The sequence below is a fragment of the Aptenodytes forsteri genome, unplaced genomic scaffold (assembly GCF_000699145.1).
Source record: "Aptenodytes forsteri isolate BGI_AS27 unplaced genomic scaffold, ASM69914v1 Scaffold15, whole genome shotgun sequence".
Classification (NCBI taxonomy): domain Eukaryota; kingdom Metazoa; phylum Chordata; class Aves; order Sphenisciformes; family Spheniscidae; genus Aptenodytes; species Aptenodytes forsteri.
The window spans coordinates 27,442,775-27,460,248 of NW_008795129.1; positions in this window are offsets into that span (position 1 = coordinate 27,442,775).

A 17,474-nucleotide genomic window follows, 5' to 3' on the forward strand; every position below is an offset into this window, starting at 1 on the left:
GTCAGTGTTTAAGAGGCATTCGGACAATGCCCTTAATGACATGCTTTAACTTCTGGTCAGCCCTGAATTGCTCAGGCAGTTGGACTAGATGATTGTTGTAGGTCCCTTCCCACTGAAGTAGTCTATTGTATTGTATCTATTCTATTCTATTCTACTCTATAACGATCTGCAATGTACAAATGCAAGGGAGTGTGGCACTGCGGTGCAAGGATGCTGACTTGGTCGCACCACAGTCCAATGCCATCTGTTGCATTGAAATGCCCCAATGGGTATTTTGTTAGCTCCTCATGAAAACACTACGCCAATTATTCCTATTGACTCCTCTAACAGTTCATTATCAATATAGCACCTTCACACATAAGTGGAACTGCTGGACATGAGACGTTGGTATTTGCCGCGAGAGAGACATGCCTCTTCCTGACTCTCAAGTGACAAACCATGAATCACAAATAAAGATAAATACCATGACCTGGATTTGCTTAGTTCAGCGTGGTTTTGTTCTCAGTCTCCAGTAATGCATGAAAAGCAGGATGGCAGGGTTTCACGCGCCTGTTGGACCTCACCAAACCTCACGCAGCCCAGTCCAGCCCACTTCACAAGAGAGTGCCAGGTGCTGCAGTGACATCTCTATAATTAAGATTTCATTGTAGTCACAAAATGTACTGTGTGATAAAGCAGACTGGATGCACAGCTTTTATTTTCCAGTGAAATAAACAGAATAAAGAATATGTTTCTCTGCAAAAATTCTTTATACAGAAGGACAAGTATGCCTCAATGTAAGATGCAAAAAAATGAAGGTTTTTTCTTTACTATGTTAAAATTAGGAATGTTTTCATTATTTTGGCTGTTTATTCTGCATTTATTTACAAGTTATCTAGAAGTATGGCAAGATAAATCTACCATAAAACTTCAGATACACAGTGGACACCCTGTGAGGGTTCAACATCAGGACCTGGTATTAATGTCCAATAGTAGGAAAACAATGGATGCAGTTAGTAAACCCGGTATCCAATATCCTCAAATCTGGGGAAAACAGAAAATTAAAAATCACATTTTAAGGATCAAGTCAACCTTTCACTAGTTATCTGCATGTTTTCCAGCTTCATCAACAAAAACAGGGAAGTTTTAACTACAAGAATGATTCTCTACAGTGCTAAAGACCTAAGAAATTATTTTTTGAGTCTTATAACAGCAAATTTGTAGGGCTAGTATGGCATGATCAACTTTCTCTTTCTATCAGTGTATTTCTATATGTCGGCATAATTAATAGTATTTGTCTATCTATTATATTACTGCAATCTAGCTTTGGAAGAAAGCACCACGGTAATTGATGTAGAAACATCAGTATGTGGCCACAGTAACCACAAGCTTGCTGCCACAAAATGCCAAGAGTTTCAGCTCACAGAAGAGGGAGTTACAGCTTAGACTTAAAAGTCATCACACACATCGATTCCAGCCAGAAAGGAAAGGCCACGTCTGCAAACCACGAGGCAGTGGATGGACAGAGAGGGCAGCCAGCCAGGCCTTGCCAGGAGGGGGACAGCCTGTGGGGAACATGGGGCACAGGGGCACTGCAATGGGGGAAAATGGTCGTGAAAGTCAGCGGATGATGAAAAGGAACCACAGCAGGATTAAGAGATGTCGGGATTAGGAGCAGCTTTTAGGGTGATGGGGAGGGCCTGAGCAAGGGGATCAGGCAGACCAGGGAAGTACTGCAAAGAGCCTGTAAGGGAAATGTAGGCATCACTGCAAATGGAAACTCCAGAAAATTTCCAAAGAAGCAGTGAGCCTGCTAAAAACAGTGGGGGAGAGAGAGAGAGAGGCAAGACAACAGGAGGGACAGGGAGGACTCGGTATGAAAAGCTTTCGAATTGGAGGATGAACCTGAGTGAATTGGGAAGATCGGGAAGATCGGGGAGATCAAAACTGAGATTTGTGATTAGAGATGAGGTAAAGCAACATGGGGGAAAAAGCAGAGGTATTTGATGGAGAGAGGGAGCAAAGGTCAATGGGGAATGCTATCAGCAGTCCTCCCCAAGCCTGAAACCCTTTGAACGCAAAGCATCCATTTTTCTCTAACTAACTGGAAGGCTCCATACAGCGCAAGAAACCACTGCTTTCCTTTCTATCACTGGGAAAAGCACAAGCAATATGTTTGGTCTCCAACATCTCGGGCTGATCTGGTTTGCCTATTCATATCCACAGAGAAGATTACATGGGTGAGAAAAATGGAAATACAGTATAATGTGACTGACAGGAAACTCAAGTGAGCATTAACTACCCAGGAATTCAGGGAATGCTGGTAGATAATGAAAGAAATTAAAGGTATAATACAAGCCCAGTACTATAAATGAACCCCTTTAGAAACTAACGATTCAAACATACTATTAGGAAGCAACTCGGAAGTAGTGTAAAAACAGTGAGTTATTATATGATTAAAAATTAATCTCTGCGACTCCGTACAGAATCAAATATACCATGCAAAGCAACTGCAAAGTCATTTTAGGAAGACTGGGTTATTGATATTGAGTACAATCATGTTTGCATTGGCCAGAAACCATTCCTAATTAGCGCAAAAATACTGCTTGCACTGGCCAGGAATCCTTCCAAACAAGTGGAAGCGTATTACATTCATCTGCTTCTCCATCAACGAGCTCAGGAGGCACTAGAGATTGCAGAGAAAAACACAGCACCTTGTCCCTTTTGTTCTGTGTGCTTTACAAATGCTATTTCTGTTAGAAAAAACTATGTTACTTTGTAATAACAACCCAGGGAGGCAAATGGGCTATTCATTAACCACCCAGCTGAGCTCTCCATAGGTGCAGATTAGCGAGCGCTAAATGAGTTCACAGTGGTCTTGGCCAAAAGCACAGGAGACAAGCGTGTGCTTTACATATGCAGGCTGATGGGCAAATAAGGCTGTTTACATACGCCGCACAGCTTTCACAGCAATTAGCCTCCCTTAGCTCCGGGGTGAGACATGCTTTCAGAGGCTGGCTGCAGAAGGGCAGCACGCACGTAATGCTCACCAGAGCCCTCCGATGAAACCAGTAACTGATGCCCTGAGGCCAATGCTGAAGACGGTTTTGTTCCTCCGTGCTCCCACATGTCCAGCTAGTATTTCTAGAAGGGTACTGCCTCTCAGCAAAACTCTCTGGTAAATGGCCCGTTTTATGCAGGTATCGCTTGTTAAACAGCTTCCAAGCAAATTACAGAGTGGTGGTATTGAAAAATACCAAATGTTATATAGGGATTCACCCCACTACCCATGTAAATGCTCCAGGCAGAGCACTGGGGCTCGGCCGGCCTTGGAGCCGTCCCCACACAGGCCAGGTGGGAGTGGGAGGCTCCAGGCTGGCAGCACCTCGCTCCCTCGTCCCTGGGGGTTTGCTGGGCCCCAGCGGGGTCACTCCTTCCCAGCCCCTGAGGCCTTCCCGCAGCACTCCCAAGCGATCCGCTGGGCAGCGTGGGGCCGCCCACGGAGGTAAAGGTCTCATTACACGGCAGCACGGCCTCCAGACCGCCGCAGTGCTGAGGGGAAGCGGCAACAGCCTGCAAACCTTTAGGCACATCTCTACAGCTGGCATCTACAGTATTATTGTCTCCATTGGGCACCACTGAAAGTATGCATTTGTCTGTGTGTAAAATACACTATTTTAAGTCTATGTATGGAGATGTTATTCCTAAAGATGATGATTGTTACAGCAAAGCCAAGGCTTTTTCATCAGCCTGTGGCAGACAGAGCACCTCATGGCTCCCAGGCCTGGGAACCTTGGCCACCAACCACCAGCCAGGCTGGGGGCAGGTGCCAACAGCCCAGCATGGGGTCTCTGGGGGAGGTGGCCATGCGGCTCTGCCAAGGACGAAGCACACGGACTACCCCATCGTCCTCCCATGACCGCTCGGATAAGGAGTAGGCGGGTGCTGTGCTGGCAGGCAGCAGAGACACCCACCAAAAGCAAACCTTCCTGCACCGGGGTCTCTGCCTGCAGAAAAGCTCAAGGAGCTGCTGCCCGGAATACAAGCTGCTATACTCCACCATGGACACAAGTTCATCTGTTCTGAAGAACAGCGACTGCAGGCTTTCTGGGGCAGAACCATCATGTTACATTTGTAAGGGAAAACTTTATATGCAGCTGGAATAAAATCTCCCTGGCAAATAAACAAACTCTTCCAGCACACCGAGTCTAAAGTAGAGCAGAGCTGAAGCCATTTGATCACAGTATCGTCTTATCTGGGCTGAAAGGACTGCTAATTAAAGCCCTACCAGGAACGACAGGAACAGACCGTTTTTATCCCAGTTCCTTGGATGTGTCACTGTTACAAACCCGAGACTTGTTTCCTGGGGCAGACACACATTTCAGAAGCCAACACTGAGGTGCAGGTTTAGACGCAGGAGGACCCTGCAAGGAAAGGCTGACGTGGCAGAGAAAATAAGTCTCTGCCCTCACAGCGGCAATCCCAGTGCCTCTCCCGCCTGCCAGGTGAAAAATTCCTCCTTGGGGGGAAGAGTGAGGAAGGACTGGTGCTCTTGGAGGGACCCCTTGCTGCCCGGCCTCAGACCTAGGCCCTCTGCCCAGGCTACACGCACACGGATGAGCAGAGAGCTGAGAGCTCTAGTAGGTATTTGAGCATTACTGACAGTCTAGATTACCTTTGCTGATTACGTAGTGAAGGAAAGATGAGATTTTTCCCATTTTCATACCTTCTATTAGTATTTTTGACCATGGATGGAAAAAACCCAAGGGGAAAAAAGCAACCCTGGGTGGAGGAAGAGTAAAGCTGATAACACAAACTCTTCAGGAATGGCATATAAATTAATTGAGTATTAAATATGACATTAAATCCATGAGGCCATGATGATCCGAGCACTGCCCCTCCAGACACGAGCAGCAGGGTGTCCTCTGCCACCTCCCCAGCACTCCCCGTCTTCACACCAGCCCGGTCTCCTGGGCCAGCCTGACCCCCAGCTCCACCTCTCCACGTACCGGCAAAGCTTCATGGGGCACAGCAAAAGGCGCCGAGCTAATTTTCCATGCCAAATAAATAAAGCTTAGCCTAAAGTGCCTGCGATCACACATGCTGGCACTACACAAAGGTAAGCTCATCTATGACATTCCACCCAACTTGCCCAGTCTCTGGGGGTACACGGGATGGAGCAAACAGGAGTTGCAGGGACAGGACCCTACTCAGAGGCATTCCACTGGGGCCCCCCCCCCAACACTGCCACACACCGTGGAAATATACAGTCACGCTGGTGGTGAAAGAGGAAAAACGGGAGGAGGACTGGACCGAACGAGGCTGAGCTACGGCTCTGTGTCATTTCTTCCTTTATCGCCTCTGCCAGCTCAGGCACGCCGCTGCCCGGCTGGCTTTACAGGAAAATCACCACTTCTTGCACCACAGCACTAGTAATTATTTTTCTTCATCTCTCCCTGCTCTTTATCCCAGAATAGAACAAGAGGATCAGGAAGGTCATTTGAGCCATTTAATTCTGAGACGGTTCCATCATAATTACAAAGTTTGATTTTTCCAGTGGCATGGGGAAAAAAAGAGGGAACCAAACCTCCCCTCAGTCACCTCCTCACTTCTCAAGGCCAGCTCCGTTCCCCCCCGCACCGCCCACTGCCAGCCTTCCTCCTGAGCCCAGGCTAGCTGCCACGCTGGGCTTTCACATGCCAGGAATTGGGGTCATCCACTCAGTTGGCAGAAATAAAGGGCACAGTGCTGCTCAGTTGTAGTCTGCATCAGAGCAGGATCATGCCTTGAGAACAATGCACCCAACACTTGCACTAACTAATGGGCTTTATATTTTCAACATAAAATGCTTGCAGAAAAGGCTTCTATAGAAGTATATATACACACACACCATATACATATATGTGTGTGTGTATATATATGCCTGAAGGGACTGATAAGGCAGTAGACAGAAAGACTCCTCATTGTTCACGTTTCCCCTTTCTTCTCTTTAACTGAGAATGAAGTGTGATCTCACCACTGAAGACAGGCAGGGCCACGTCTAGGGGCACAAGCAACCTGCAAAATAAGCTGGTGCTGGAGGAGGAGACGCTGCTCTGAAGGAAACCCAGCTCCCAGCCACTGGACACTGCAGCAGCACACGCCATGCACAGCGTCGGGGGGTTAGCTACGCCGACCGACCTTGCTGCAGGCAGCCCCAGGCTTCGTCCCTGAGGAGTGCCCACAGACCATGCTCTCCTTCCCCACACCACCGTCCCAGCCCCTGGCCAAGGGCTTCCCCGCACGGTGCACTGGGGAGAGGAGGAGATGGCAGAGGCCAGGTTAAAGCCACCAGAAGGAAAGTGGGGAGCGTGGGGCGGGCCGGCAAGCATGGGAAAGGTGCGAGTGGCCCCAGGGACGGTGGAGGTGTCAGTGGCGCAGGCAGAAAGCTCAGGCAAGGCGTCCTGCTTTTCAGTGTCAGTCCTCTTCTCTAGGAATCCAAAACCAGACAACCAGTTTCTAATGGGCCAAGCAGGTAAACGTTTTACCCATTAAATTACCATTAAAATGTACTACAACGTTCCTTCCTTGAAGGTATGGCATTTTGCGTTAGAAAATAAATCTAATTAAATACCAAATTCAGCTTCCACCTTTTATCAAGCTGACAGATTGGATGTGTACTCTAGCCTTTAGTTGTTTTGTTGCTTTTTTCCCCCACTTCTACAGCTTAGAAAATTTTATTTCAAGTAACTAAAATTGATTTACCAAAAAAAAAAAAGTCTTTACAGCACATGTTTATAGTAGCATAACATTAGCAACAAACATCTGCTAAATGTTACTTAATGTTTTTGCAACATATGTCATAAATGATAAATGCATGACTTCAGGTGCCTTATAAAATATTTAGGTTGTATTGTGTTTAGGGCTACGCCGTGACTGCTAAAAACCCTAAAGTGAACAGAAAGCACCTTAGTGAAGCGAAACCATTTTAGACAAATTTATTCCAACAAAAATTGTAAAGCTGGCTATACCAAAATATTTCATTCATTTCCTCAGCTTAATTTATTTTTTTACAGTGTGTAGGGAGGTGGGAAAGTCTCTCTTCTTCTGGAATGTTTTCAAAACTGACCTTGACAGTACTTTTCTGTACAATAAGACCTCCTTTGCATTTTAATTTTAAAAGTTAAAAAGAATAAATAATTACACAAAATGAAATGTTTGACCCAAAATGAAGTTTTGCTATCTCTGCTGAAAAATGTGGATTTCAGGTAAAATACCCAAATATTTACTCTGAAATGCTGCTGAATCTACAGCCCCCATTCTCTCCACTCCTCGCACAGCTCCACGCATCAACCACACAAGAGGTGAACTCCCCAGCCATGATCACCGCACACCCGCCCCGGCGCGCTGGGCTGCAACCCCTCCGAGTGCCAGAGCACCCAGCTTCAGCAACCACCCTCGCAAAGCAGATTTGCCGTGACTCTCCAGGACACAACCCATCCCAAACCACAGCCACGTCCGCCACACTGCCTGACAGTTTTTCCTTCAATACTTCACACTGGATGACGACTCCTCAGCGCTTCTCCACCCCTGCTTACTAGAAGGCTTATTTGATGCTTGCATTACTGGGTCTATCAGAAAAGTGAGCCGTGCCAGAACCCTTGCAGTGCTGCAGAGGGAACGCTTTGCTTTTCACTACAGCTCAGAGACAGCTTTCTGTTGAAACTGGTTTTGATAGAAAACACTCTCAAAAAGAAAAATCATCTTAAAAAATGTTTCAAGTTTTCTCGAAAACTAGTCTGAACATAAAGTTTGGGGCAACTTTGCCATCTCCATTTCAAACTGAAAGCTGATGATCTATTTTGCTCAGCACAAGAGGAAGGTTTGAGTGTTGTCAGCCTCAGTTCACTTCTATCCATGGGAAAAATGTTTATGTCTTATGAACATACCATATGTTTTGGCTCTGCAGTGGTAAGGTTTGCTGAGCAATGCCAGTTTAAATACAATTAAGGAATTCTCATAGGAGGATGCAGAAACCTTTAGTAATGAGAAATAAAATCCAGCCAGTGAAGAAATACACTGTTTCCAGGAAGGACTTATTACTAGTATAGTAAGCCAGCTTCAATCCTCCAAGTTTTATGAGAAGGCAGCTACTAACTTCAGATGAACCAGAAGTGCACAAGGGACTCTTGTGATGAAGCAGAAAGCACGGCGAAGAAGAAAAGAAGGAAATGTTTAAAAAGTTTGTAAGAAAATTGGGGATGTAGAAGTTCAAGAACCATCTCCAAAATTAAATTAAAAGATATATGAAAGAGATGGATCTTTTAAAAGTCTAAGAAAGTAATTTAATTAGGAATTCCTTTGATGCAGGATTTTTTTTCCCCTTTATGGGGTTGTGTGCCTAGCCTCATGGGATGCCAGTTCATCATTTCATGTCCTTAAACATAACTCCAGATAAATGCTTTTTAGGCAGCCAGCGAGAGAGTTTTTGTTACCGCAGCCCGTTCAGAGAAATGCTCCCTTAACTATTTTCTTCTAAAAGTCACCTTAGTACAGCAGCCACACCAGTCACCCATCTTAAATTTCATACCAACATGTCAGGATGTTGCTGCCCGTGCCACCACCTCTCTGCTCTCAGACTGGCCGCCACCAACAGAAAATTAAAACCCAGGGGGCTGGGGCTGCGACCCGGGGCTCCCCACTCCCGGGAGTGCTGCTGGCTGGAGCAGGCACACACCCAGGGTGAGGGCAGCCCCCAAGAGCCTGGCCTCAGCGCTCCATACAGAGCATCACATGCGTGCCAATTTAGCTGAACTTATCTCTCGGGTAGAGAGTCCTCATTAGGATTATTAGAGAAAGGAAACTAAGAATTAAAAATACACTAATCCAAGCTTTGTTATGCAAGGACATCTTTGTATTTTAATATTAGCCATAACACCAGGAACACACAACACGTGGAAATGAAAAATGCCCAAGTCCTTGGCTTTTCCCCTCCCCAAAAGGGACGGGGGTGCTGAGCTGGGCAGAGAAGGGCCAGCTCTCCGTAGGAGGCAGCAGCGGTGCAGCAGGGTTGGCCACACTCTGCAGAACCTGTCATCTGCTGCAGACGTTGAAACGGCACTGTGGCTTGCTACTTCAGTACAACCTTCCTCATCAAACCTGCCACCTCATAAAAAATGGATATTGCAGCATTCCTCAGCCTCCACACTTGTGAAGAAAACCTGCACTGCACCCTCAAGCTGTATCTGAACTGTGAAATATTTAAGCCCATCCAGCGATGCTTGATGAATTCTGAAAACATGGGAATGCCAGTAGGGTTTGCAGCTAAGCTTATGCAAAACTGTATTTAAGTGGAAGGAGGATATGTCTTAAGACCTGCCAGAGAGCAGGTGTTTGCTGTGAGTTCTGTCCTGAGGACACCACCGACGCCCTTCTGCTGACACACGAGAGAGGTCCTACCAGCCAGTAGGACCAGAACCAGTTGTTCTTATGGCAACTTCTTCAACAGCAATTTTCCTGTTCATTTTTTTCTTGGCAGCCACTCCAGCAGGACCTGGGATGGATAAGGCTCCAAGAGAGAAGGAGGAAGACCAACATCACGCAGCCAATGGTGCATGGGCAAAAATTATCACACCTGCAAGCTAGTGTGTTTTTCCTTACCCCTGGGTATATATAGCAGGGGGGTTCTCTTATAAAGACAACTAGGAAAATAATTGACACCAGTTTTTACTGCTCTGTGGGGAAGCAATTCTGTCAACCAAACTTAATTGCCTTATTTGAAATTTCTAGAAAGCATGGCAATCAAAGACAGTGGTGCAGGCTCCTTAGTCTGCACTGAACTGTTAGGCTCAGTGTTGCATGAGTGCAGTTAAAGCTTTGCTCTGTATATGCCAATAAAACATATATTAAATGTATTAAGAGCAAGATGAGCTGTGGCTTTCTGGCACAGTTTTTAAAGCATTAAGAATTTTTCAGTCCTGTCTAATATAACAAGGACAGAATTTTTCACATTTATGCCACAGTAATAGTTTCATTTAGTGTCCCAAACTTGCAGTGTAATAAATATATGTTTTATATCAGAGATAAAGTCTGCTTATTTTCATGAACTTAGCTCACACTGTGGTTCTGACTGTACAAGGGAAACCATGAAATGAGAAGTCAATTCTTTAAATCACTGCAAACCACAATTTAAACAAAAGTTGAACAGCGACAAAGCCACCTTTGAGGGTCTGACACTACAAACTGCTTCAGATCCTCAGATCTTTAAATCACTCTTGTCTTGAGGATAAGCATAAGCCTAAACCTCGTATCTTCTTTCAATAGGAACCTTCTTCGACTGAATTCACAGAATTTAAAGGATGCAAAGGATTCATGCTGCCCTCCTGCACAGGAACGTATTTTGCTCAGAAAGCACGCTACCTTTCATGTTATAGCTTCTTCTCTATGTTAATCACTTCAAAGTTGCTAAATTATTCACCATTCAGAAAATACATTTTCATTGCCTAGAGTTGGCAATCGAAAATGACTTACAGAAATAGGTCATCCTCATCCCATAGAAGAATTAACATACACTTCATGTGCTTCCCCCCCACAGTTTCCATTTTTAAGCTCTGCTCCACGTGAGAATGGGCCAAATTTAAACCGTCTGCATTTTTCATGCTGCTCCATCACGCTAAACCCACAGTCTTCACAATGTGCCCTGACTTTACATTTTTAATAAACCGCACCCAGCAACAAAATTAATAGACCAACTTTTGCCAGGTATTCCCACAGACAGTGAGCAAAGCTTTAACGATAATTGAAGAGGATACGACCCGAGTTTTCCAACATCGCTACCTCTGCCTGAGAAAACTCCCTCCTGCCTGCAGCCCAACCATCACCATGAGGTTTTTTCATCCGCCTTGGAGGGGGGAGCAGGTGGTGGTTTTCTTTCTTGTCTTTTTCTTTACCTACATACCTCCAAAATAAACAGATTTTAACATGACATTTAAAAAAAAAAATAAATGCTGGCACATTTAATTTGCTGTTTTTACACATTTCCAAATTAAATGCAATTTGCTAAGGACTGTTCCTCAGCAAGCTGTTAGCCATAATATGCCCAGGCTGCTGTCTATTGGGTCCACATAAATTTTTCCTCACTGGGAACCACAGAACAAGGGCTCTGTTCAAGCTTTCTGTTCCTTCTATGCTTTGCACAGGCGGAGGTGGCACTTGCCAGCATTTGATTACATGGAAATCATACTGGTATCTCCAGCCTCTGGGAAACGGGATTCAACTAAGAGGAAACAAACGGCACATGAAACCAAAGTACAAAGCAAGAAATCTTTAACATACCATCACCGGAATTGATGATAAAGAGCAAAATCGAGATCTAAGCACAGCGTGCTGTCAGGGGAGTAAAGGAAACCTAGTTTGGCAGGTGCAAAGAAGGATGGAGGGGGACCACAGCACCACGCAGGTGTTACTGAGGACACCAACAGCCACCAGCCCTGTGCTCTATTCCTGGCTCCGTCTCTGATCCAAAGTGAATTGAACTGACTCTCTTTGTGTTCCTTGTTGAAAAGCCTATTCTGCAGTGCAAAGCATGCCTTGCACTGTGTGTCATACACACAGGACCTAGCACAGAGGGGTCTTATCCTCAACAGAAACCGTGCAAAGGTGTCGGAGCAGAATTATACACAGACTGGACAGCTTGCTGCTTGCAGGTCAGTGCTTGCAGCTCCCAGATGAATAAAGAGCAGAAATAACAAGAAGAGGTCCATGAACCATTGTTTGGGAATCCTAAGGTCCAAATTCAGCTCTATTCACAATGGCAGTGGTAGAGCTCGGGGATGATATTTTGGCCCAGCAGAATCAACAGAAGGCTTTCCGAATGACTTCAATGAGACAACGATTTTCCTGGTAAAGCTCTGGAAGGTGCCCATCTCACTGCATCAAAAAACACAAGCTGTGTGTTCAATTTTGTTAAGCGCCAGGGATCTGCCGTAAGCCAGACTCACAGTTACACAACTTAACACTGGCTGCTTTCAGCAGGGTCCACAGATGCGAGACCGGCAGAGAATCCATGGCAAAACGAGGTCCTTCAGGCGTAACACTTTGTAATGGGATCCTATTTGTTTGTGATTCATACCAAGTAAGAGAGATGTTGATCACGGAATGAAACCTGCCCTGCCATAGGCAGTGGATTAATTACCACATCATTTTGATCCCGTAGCAGGTCGAAGCGATCATTACCTACTCAGGAAAACGAGTGCTAATAATAGTATTGCTCACAATCTTATTCCAGCATTCAATTCAAACCAATTGTTCAGCTCAACAGCAAACAGCTTACACTAATTCCTACTAACTTTTAATACTTGTGTATCAAGAAATACAGAGTTCACACTGAAATGGCACAAATTCTAATACACAGCAGGATTAACTCTTCATGCTTTAAACTTAATTATGTGCAGTCAGGTGGCAGTTGATATTCCTTCTTCCTTAGCTACACCCAACAACACACTTTTAATTATTTCAGTGCACATACGCTGATGGAGCTAATTAGGACTCCTGTAGGGCTGAGCTCAACTTTTTCAGTGTTGTCTAAACTGAAAACAAAATGTTCTAGAAGCCATACTGCGCAGCACAGACTCTGTGCAGACAACTTACTCCTGTGAATCTACAACAACCCAATAACATTTGCTGCGAGAAATGAATATATCTCAAAAGATAAATAATGAACACTCCATTTCCTGGGCTTTCAAAGTGTTTCACCGCTGACTCCAGCTTCAAGAGGATCAAACTGGGAACCAAATCGAAACCTCGCTTATATACTTTGAAATGGATTATGCTAAAGGCTAAATAAAATAAAAGCTTAATTTAAAAATACAAGCAAAAACCAAAATAAATTCCTCCATCTGTGACTTGATATTGAACATGAGAAGGGCACACTGCTCAATCAGGTTAGACATTAGCTGATCTATCATTAACCTAATCGTCCTGTATCTCACCATGCTGTTTAAACCCAGGAAGGTAAGTTTTGGCGCATTAGCTGGACGTGCTATGGTGTAAGCTTTCTAATATAAGCCAAGGGAACAGAAGTCAGCCAAGGAAGAACATCAGGCCAGCACCTAAGATAAAGTCCTTGCCAAGGCACGCCTGGGCATCCCAGCCATTTGTCTGAGTTCTCCCCAGGGCTATCCATCCATGGCATCTACCAGCAGCCCCACGCACAGGGTGGCCGGCAGCCATGCTGGCTCCTGGCCGCAGCAGGGAACTGCCTGTCAGGAAGGCAGGAGGATTTAATCATCTTCTCCTAGATGGTGATTTCAGGCTGCTGACCCGAAGCAAGCTCCGTGATGCTAGTCCGTGCACCAACACATGGAAGGGAAGTTTGTGCCTTTCCTGGCACAGAGGTGGGATTATAGGGATGAAAGTTCTGTCCCACTCCTGTCTGTGCCCTCGAGGTGGGAGAGGGGACACGGGGGAAAGGCTGGACCACATCTTACTCTGGAGGCTGTGGTCCTACATATCCTTTTCTCAGCAGCACCATGGGTGTCAAGTTGCCACCTGCTCGTTTCCCTTCACTTCTTTGCAGGCAGGTGTTTTTAACCCAGATCAGTTCCCTGAACCAGTTCAGACAGCTTTCCCACAAATATCACAGGCTGCCCAGGAAGGTGGTGGAGTCTCCATCCTTGGGAATATTCAAAAACTGTCTGGACATGTCCTGGACAACGGGCTCTAGGCGACCTTGCTTGAGCAGGAGGTTGGACCAGATGACCTCTGGAGGTCCCTTCCAACCTCAACCAGTCCATGATTCTGTGGTCACCAACACAGAAAGCTAATGGGAAAGTACAGCAGGAATCACCACACAGATGAAGTCATTGGATATGGGTTTAAGGAAAGAGAGACTGAAACAACCAGCTCCTGCTTCCACCACATCCCTACACAATTACTCCACAGTGTCCCAGCATGCTCCTGTACCAACTGCTTAAGACCCCCATCCAGAAAAGTGCTGCTCCTCTTCGTACTGATGTTAACGCTCCACGCAGTGTTTCCATGGGCGCTCTTAGACCTTACGTGGGCTCTTCTGCCCACCCAGCGGATGCAGGGGCATGGCACTGAGCACCCTGTGCAGGTCTGCACGGGCACGCTGCCGATGCGCTGATGGCTTCATCCCACACAGGCATACGGGACAGCAGATGAGCATACGGCACACGGACGCTGGCCGTCTGCTCCTGTGGGCAGGAGCTGCAGTGCCTGCAGAGCCGACTTCACTCCTGAAAGCTCACCAGACACTTCTGCACAAGCTGATGGGCCTGCCTGACCAAGGAACTACAGCTCACATGAACAAACATCTGCAAGACTGAAGCCACTAAGAAAGGCAAGGCAGAATATTTGCATATTCTCAAGAGCCGGTGAAGTTATTTGTTACAACATTGGGCTATATGATTATGGTACTAAAAATGCACATTTGGGAACGACATTAGGAGATCCTGCTTTCTGAGAAACTGCTGATCTGTTTTAAGACTCTGAAAAGAAATACTGTAAACCATTACATTTGTATCAAGGTATTACTGATTAAAGGTATGAATCCAACTCAGGGTTTCCTTCTGTTATTTCCAAAAAGAGTGGCAATATTCAGCAATACAGTGCAAATACTTTTCTGTAACTGTTTTTTAAATCACATCAACTTATTTAATAACATCTTTGTTCAGTCTGCTCATTACTGGTATTTTAGTACTCTCTGATTTCTCAAAGCCAAAAAAGAAACTGGAAGAAAATTGCTAGTATCAGAAAAGCCCAAGTTTCAGAGTATTTTTCTTCAAACAATAACATTTTTATACTACCACCATCCACTCACCACTTAGAGAGGCTTGGTAAAGAGCCACACAAGGGCCAGTCCTTTAGACTAGTTCCTAATTAGAGTGCCATTTTCCAAGCTTTTAGAAACAACTGCAAGCCTAATGAAAGCTGACACCTGAGAAGTTCTGGGGAGAGGGCCCACCATTCACAGAACTGCTGCACGTGCACAGTGAGCAGTGTTGCATTTAAGGCCCATGCCTGCAGCACATCACCTTTGGGTGATGGGGGCAGAACCAGAAACATGTTTTGCAGCAGGTAACCCGCAGCTCTGTTTCTAACGAGCTTTGCTGCATGCAGTGCACATGGACATGCATGGACTGACCCACCACCAGGACAAAGCCCAGTGATGAAAGAGGCAAACGGCACAGGCGAGGAGGCTCCTACGGCTGCTGCGTGGCCTGGGGAGCCCGCGGGGATGCCTGTGCAGGTTGAGCAGCGCTGCTGAACAGAGGGCATGATGAGATGGATGTGCAGGAGGAGCAGAGGAGGGACCCCTCTCCCACCCTGCTCCTGCTGAAGGTGATGAGTTTCGGCACAGGCAGCAGAGCGTGCAGGGACTGCTCAAGCAGCTGTACAGAGTCATCTGGATCCTGGTCACGGTTCCAGCTCCCTACTTCTTGTGCAGGGGTGGGAAGAGCAGCAGACTTCTGTGCTGTTCTTCAGCCAGCCATGCCTGCTTCTCCTTCTGGCAGCTGACCTGCTTTCTAGCACTTGTGCCAACGGGATTTTATTTTTTTCCCCAAAATTTTACCACCTACAAAAAAATTTCTTTTGATAGCACTTAAGAGAAAGAAAAAAACCCCTCCTACTAACGTGGCCTCTAATTCTGGAGTATAAATCCCAGAAGCCGATTTGAATAACTCAGCAGTGCCATCTTACAGGATGCCCAGACCTTGGTGAGATCGCACATACCTGTTCAACGCCGGGGTGCCCCATAGAGTCTACCTCCCCAAATGCGTACATTTGTGTATGAGTGTGCATGCACATCCTCACGGAGTGGGACAGCAGCAGATTCTCTTGAGGTCAGAGTAAAGGATTTGTTGCTCAAATTCCAATTTTTTAAAATCTTGGCTGGTCTTTTCTTCAGCAAAGGTTCAGGAACTGGGGATATGTATTGTTTTGGAAACACTGGAAACGTTTGGAAACGTCCAGCTGGCAGCTCTGCCCAGTGCAGAGAAACCCTCTCGCGGAGATCCTGTACCTTCTGAATCGGCCTGTCAGGTTCCCTTCTGCTCTTCCCCACCACAGAGCTATTTCTGAAAGAGCAGGCAGATATGAACAGCAGAAGGCTCTTACCAGCAGAAAGCATCGTGCTGCCTACCAGCCAAGCCACCTCCCTCCCTTCGCACTCCTCTCCCTCCCCACGGTGGGGCACGAGCATCCCCGCAGCCCCAACACTGCAGGAAGGATGAGGACCTGTGGGGTTGGAAACCCCAGGAGGGGCAATAGCACTACACCGCTCACGTCTGATGGAGATCCCTCTCCGTTCAGAAAACACAGACGCTATTTTTGGATCTCCAGACTCCCACTTCACATGTCAGTAAATCTACATCTCAAAAATACATCCACTCTTTTCCTCACACGCATCGAGTGTTCTGGGCAGCTGGGAAGGAAATTGTGCTTATTCACTGCAGCACTCAGCTAGCAGACTGCTAATGGCATGGTTTTAACTTGAGCAGAGGCTCCACAAGCCCCGGTGCCTGGGGTGAGCAGCGGGGACACCGAGCATCTCCCCAGAAGTAGGTCACCACAGACCTTCTTCTGCCCCGCTGTCAGCACCAAGTCTCTCAGCTACCTTCTGCTCCAGCTACAGACTTTGCTGCCTGGATAACAGCAAGCCTTCCACCGAGTGGCAAACATGAATCAGGTTCCCCAAAAGATGGTGCCTCCTGCCAATACAGAGGCATTTCCATCATCTCCCACGCAGGCACAAAAAGAGCTTCAAAATCAAATCCTTTTAACAAGCAACTCATTTGTAATTATTTCTACATTATTGTTAAAGGACTGACTGCAAATCCTCTAGGTCAGTCTCATTAAGTATTGCCCAGAACATGACTTCAGACTGCAAAAATTCATGCCTGTTAAGAAGACACCAGCCTTCTCTTTCTGGAAAACCTAAGTTCTGTGTTTCTGTCATTTCTCAAAGCAGAGAATTCATGTCATGTGAAACCATCAGATGACGTGACCACAGAATCATACACAAAAGGAAAATATAGGTTTAGCCGGATCCCTACGTTAAACTGTCCTCTCTCGTCTTCCCCATTCCCCTACCTGTACTTTATTCCCCCTCTCCTGTTTTATTTCACTTACAAATTCACATTTCTTTCCTCCCACCCAAATACTGTGACAAACTGGTACTCAGCTCCTGCTGGAAACACACTGATCAAGATGTATTAATTCATGTAAAATCCTTTCCACTTTTCTACACCAGCAAGAGAGAGTTGGAAAAGATAATTTTGAAGTTTGAGATAAGTAACTATGGTGTTCTTACAGAAATGGCTCTCTATCACAGTAGGTGACACGTATTTCCAACATTACTGCAAAGAGAGCTAGTCAAACTATTCATTATTAAATTAGCCCCTTTCTTGTCTAATAATCATTCCTGCTTACCACAAAGGTATTCGCCCTGCTAGCGATGGCTGGCCTGCGAGTTGAATGTGTCTAGAGCTGCC